The sequence below is a fragment of the Leptodactylus fuscus genome, chromosome 3 (assembly GCF_031893055.1).
Source record: "Leptodactylus fuscus isolate aLepFus1 chromosome 3, aLepFus1.hap2, whole genome shotgun sequence".
In the NCBI taxonomy this organism is placed as follows: Eukaryota; Metazoa; Chordata; class Amphibia; order Anura; family Leptodactylidae; genus Leptodactylus; species Leptodactylus fuscus.
Genome location: NC_134267.1, coordinates 48,294,971 through 48,300,970, shown reverse-complemented (window position 1 = coordinate 48,300,970; position 6,000 = coordinate 48,294,971).

Here is a 6,000-nt window from a genome sequence, read left to right as displayed (position 1 = left end):
AACCCCAATATATTCTTTGAATTCCCAGTCAGAAACTGGCACTATATGGCAGTAGCAAGAAATGAGGGTATTTGTATTCCCAATATACTCTTTGAATTCCCAGTCAGACAATGGCACTGTATACCAGTAGTAAAAATTGTGGGTGCACGTAACCCCAATATATTCTTTGAATTACCAGTCAGAAACTGGCACTATATGGCAGTAGCAAGAAATGAGGGTATTTATAACCCCAATATATTCTTTGAATTCCCAGTCAGACAATGGCACTGTATACCAGTAGTAAAAATTGTGGGTGCACGTAACCCCAATATATTCTTTGAATTCCCAGTCAGAAACTGGCACTATATGGCAGTAGCAAGAAATGAGGGTATTTGTATTCCCAATATACTCTTTGAATTCCCAGTCAGACAATGGCACTGTATACCAGTAGTAAAAATTGTGGGTGCACGTAACCCCAATATATTCTTTGAATTACCAGTCAGAAACTGGCACTATATGGCAGTAGCAAGAAATGAGGGTATTTATAACCCCAATATATTCTTTGAATTCCCAGTCAGACAATGGCACTGTATACCAGTAGTAAAAATTGTGGGTGCACGTAACCCCAATATATTCTTTGAATTCCCAGTCAGAAACTGGCACTATATGGCAGTAGCAAGAAATGAGGGTATTTATAACCCCAATATATTCTTTGAATTCCCAGTCAGACAATGGCACTGTATACCAGTAGTAAAAATTGTGGGTGCACGTAACCCCAATATATTCTTTGAATTACCAGTCAGAAACTGGCACTATATGGCAGTAGCAAGAAATGAGGGTATTTATAACCCCAATATATTCTTTGAATTCCCAGTCAGACAATGGCACTGTATACCAGTAGTAAAAATTGTGGGTGCACGTAACCCCAATATATTCTTTGAATTCCCAGTCAGACACTGGCACTATATGGCAGTAGCAAGAAATGAGGGTATTTGTATTCCCAATATATTCTTTGAATTCCCAGTCAGACAATGGCACTGTATACCAGTAGTAAAAATTGTGGGTGCACGTAACCCCAATATATTCTTTGAATTCCCAGTCAGACACTGGCACTATATGGCAGTAGCAAGAAATGAGGGTATTTGTATTCCCAATATATTCTTTGAATTCCCAGTCAGACAATGGCACTGTATACCAGTAGTAAAAATTGTGGGTGCACGTAACCCCAATATATTCTTTGAATTCCCAGTCAGACACTGGCACTATATGGCAGTAGCAAGAAATGAGGGTATTTGTATTCCCAATATATTCTTTGAATTCCCAGTCAGACAATGGCACTGTATACCAGTAGTAAAAATTGTGGGTGTATATAGCCCCAATTCTATTGCTAGGGGACTTGCAGGGTATTTCTGGGGTGAAGGTGGGGGGGCACACCGTTGGAACGGGTATCGGGGTATATATCGGGTATACGGGAATACACTGACAGTGTATTCCATTCAGGATCCTGGGAAAGCTGGGTTGCGGCGATTGAGCCCGTCAGTGCCACGTTACACTGACAAGCTTCTCCCTGGAATTTAGCTCTTACAAGAGCTGTTGGTTGTCTTCTCCTTCCTATCCTAGCCTGTCCCTGCCTACCCAGAATCTAACCCCTAGCTAGCTGGACGGAAACCTCCGTCCTCGGTGAATTGCAAGCTCAGAATGACGCGAACCTGGGCGGCGCTGTTCTTTTAAATTAGAGGTCACATGTATTCGGCAGCCAATGGGTTTTGCCTACTTTTTTCAACGTCACCGGTGTCGTAGTTCCTGTCCCACCTACCCTGCGCTGTTATTGGAGCAAAAAAGGCGCCAGGGAAGGTGGGAGGGGAATCGAGTAATGGCGCACTTTACCACGCGGTGTTCGATTCGATTCGAACATGCCGAACAGCCTAATATCCGATCGAACATGAGTTCGATAGAACACTGTTCGCTCATCTCTATTAATAATTAGGCCGGGTTCACACGGAGTTACGTGCCGCGAGATTTGGCACGTAGACGCCGCGTGACCCTTTGCGTGCCGTACACGCTCCCATTCATTTCAATGGGAGCGGGGAGCGTATGCGCCGCGCTAGTTTGCGGCCGTGAATAAATGCACGGCCGCAAACTAGCGCGGCGCATACGCTCCCCGCTCCCATTGAAATGAATGGGAGCGTGTACGGCACGCAAAGGGTCACGCGGCGTCTACGTGCCAAATCTCGCGGCACGTAACTCCGTGTGAACCCGGCCTTAGACTTGCAGACGTTTCTGAACACTTAGTCACAATAGTAGTTTTATTTTCTTAAAATAAAAGTTCCCAGTAATCTGCTTTCCTTGTCTACATTGAGAAGGCTCAATTACAACATCTCACGCTTTCCATGTGATAGACTGCATCCACTTTGTATCATCAGTGCATTTTAATTAGAGTAGAATTATGGTACATATTATTCCGAGAAAGAGAGAAATGCATTGTTCTACAAAATCAGCGCATCAGCCTTGATTAACAGTTTCCATTTACAATTTTTGCAGAGCAGGTGTATTGTATGATATTCAGACATCAAGTGACAAGTTGGAAATCTCAACATGGAAGAAAGGGATATACTGTTTGTATTTCACAGGACGAAATATACTGGGAAAGGGATATACTGTTTGTACCTTCAGCTCAGGGGCTCTGTTTTACATAAAGGGTTTTAGGAATATTAATATTGATAAACAAATCTTAGAATTAATACCAGCCCAATTAGCTCCTCGAAGTGACCACAACACTTGCGCAAGCGTTGCTTTTGCTTCACACGATTGTGATGTCCCATTAATGAGTCCTATGGACTGAGCTGCTGTACCAAGCACAGCCACAATGAAATAAACGGCGCTGTGCTTGGTAACAGTGCTTGTTCAAACATTGCTGGCCCTTGACACAACTGATCAATGGGGTGGCCAGATGTCAGACTCCTATTGATCTCATATTGAAGGATTATTCTAAGGTAGGTCATCAATGTTAGAGAAACATCTTAAATAAAGCCTGTTCCTTCTATGTAAAATAAAAATGATTTAACATTTAACTCTCATTATTTCAGGATTATTTTCATTGATTGGAAACAGAAGCTGAAAACACAATTGTGTCCAGCTGTTTGTATGTGCTGCGTGTTTATTCAGACTTCAATGTAAGTGATTATTACACAGAGGAGGTCAGTGCTCTGGAAGGGAGCATATAACTTTACAATAAAGCTGTCAGTAAGCTATTTACTCACATTACACTACCCACAGGTTCATTATCAGATGGGGGAGACAAGAAAACCTTTAGTGGAATGTTTCTGCAAATAATTACCTGTATTCTGAGCCTTAGGATTTGATATCACAATTTTTTTTTTCCAAAGTTTGCAGTTCGGGCACTTATCACTGTGTTGCGTGGATAACAGAATGGGGGGAATTTATAAAGACTAGAGATGAGCGAGTAGTACTCCATCGAGTAGGCATTCGATCGAATACTACGGTATTCGAAATACTCATATTCGATCGAGTACCACTCGCTGCTCGAATGTAAAAGTTTGATGCAGAATCAGCATTGATTGGCCAAATGCTATACAGTCAGCCAATCAATGCTGGTTCTTCTCCTACCTTTAGAAGTCTTCTCTGTGCAGCTTCCCCGCGGCGTCTTCCGGCTCTGAATTCACTCTGCCAGGCATCGGGCCTGGGCAGAGCCGACTGCGCATGCCCGCACTACAAGCGGACATGCGCAGTCGGCTCTGCCCAGGCCCGATGCCTGGCAGAGTGAATGAAGAGCCGGAAGACGCCGCGGGGACGCTGCACGGAGAAGACTTCTCAGAGGATCCAGCCCGACCCTCACTCGTGGACTTGGTAAGTGTAATTTGATTGAACGTTGCCTGCCCCTGAAACGAGCATTTTCCCCTCATAGACTATAATAGGGTTCGATATTTGATTTGAGTAGTCGAATATTGAGGGGCTACTCGAAACGAATATCGAACCTCGAACATTTTACTGTTCGCTCATCTCTAATAAAGACTGGATTCTGTATACCATTCCTAATTCATTCCCCTAATGGCACTAACTGCGCCTGAATTATTAAGAGGCTCTCTACACCAAAATGGAAACCTATGATAGTCACAAATTGATGTAGACTTTATATATAACTCACACCAGTTTTTGGCTGCTCTTTGCCGTGCTCTGCCCACTTATATAAATAAGTAGTGCACAGGGCACGAAAAGAGGATAAGAGAATTAATACTGCTATCCAAATGAACTTTAATGTAGTGAGATACTTACAAACCTCTTCACTTGCCATTACTTTTCATCTCTGCTATTATATTATATTTGGCACCCCCATTTTAGAAGTCACTTTAGTACACCACCATGACCAAGTAAAGGGATTTTCCCATTTTAATCATTTATGGCACGTCCAAGGAAAATCTTGTGTCAGCTATATAGTGTGCTTCAAAAACCTTTCTAAAAAGTTTTCTGGCATAGAGGGATTCTATTATGGCACACATTTGGCGCAAGGCCCATTCTTGCTGCAAACATGCTCCACAAGCCCTGCACCTTGCCCTCCACATTGTGTGAATATGGGTGGAGTGAACCAGGGCAGGGGTTTCCTCATTCCAACAAATTGGTTATAATTCAGGCCAGTTTTCCCGCGTGAGTTATAATCGAAATCTATGTCAGTTCCTAACTAGTGTAGATATCTGCTTTGGCACAGGGAAATGGACAGATTTACGAAGAGGCTGAAACCTCTTCATAAATCTCTTAGGCCCTGCGCCACCACTGACCAACACTGGCTTACAATATGGCAGTCTTAATAAATCTGCCCCTATGTCTCTAGCAATGCATATTTTAGCTAAACAATGGTAACTGCGTCTATATTTACCTATTATGAGAACTTATAATGGGGGCAGGGGGTCATGTAACCTATTTTTGTTAAATGATGATATAATATAGGGGCAGGGTTAATATTGCTATAATTGAGAAGCTTTGTAGAGCAGAGATAGTGGCTGAGGGTTAGTAAAGTGGGAGGAATAGTAGGTGGAAGTGGGTTTTTTGTTTTTGGCCAGGCAGGGGTGAACCTGCCCCTTTCGCCGCCCGAGGCGAAGTGCAGAAAGCCGCCCCCCCCTGCCGGGGGGAGGGGGCGGAGCGGGGGCGTTGCTTAGCGGAGGGGCGTGGCTTAGCGGAGGGACGGGGCTTAGCGCCGTTCGCCGGCAGAGAGCAGGCCCGGAGACTGCCTGCGCTCTGCCTGAGTGTGCGGGGAGGCTGCTGGAGCAGCGCTGCTCCAGTGGCCTCCCCAAACCACCGCTCCGTGCTAAGCCAGTCCAGTCCAGGACAGCTTGTCCTGGACTGGCTTAGGTTAGCAAAAATGCTGCCCTCCCTGAGGCCCTGGCATAGCGCCGCCTGAAGCGCTTGCTTCAGGTCGCCTCATGGGAGGTGCGGCGCTGTGGCCAGGTTTGGGCCAGGTGTGAAAAGGGGGCAGGTTGCAGATGTAAAAAAAGTCAAGTAGCATTGAAAGAGTTTATTTTTTTCCCACCTACCATCCCAAAATCAGGAGTTAGGGAGGGAAATTTTATGATTCTATAGAGTTGTATGATTGATATGCATGGTAATTCACCTAAGGTCTTAGGGTTAGTCAGGGCACTGCTATGCCCTACATTCAGTAGCCAGATCATGTATGTTTTCTTTGAAGTTGTTTTTGCAGCCTTTGATATCTGAGGACTCAGACAAGCATGGACTGAATTTCGATGGTACTTGGGTATGGTTAATAGACGACTGGTGTGGTCTAGCTGGCGACAGGTGTGGTGCGGTGGTTTAGGACAGCTCTAAGATGTATATTCTAATGTTTTGTAATGTTAGAAATAATTCCCAAGTAACATTAATTTTTAGAATAGAATATTAGCAGGTTTGTTATACGCTGTACTGTACATGCATAGTAGGTATATTATGTTTATTTCCTTAATAGAATAATATAGATGAACCAGGTATGGTATATTAATTTCCTTAAATAGCAAT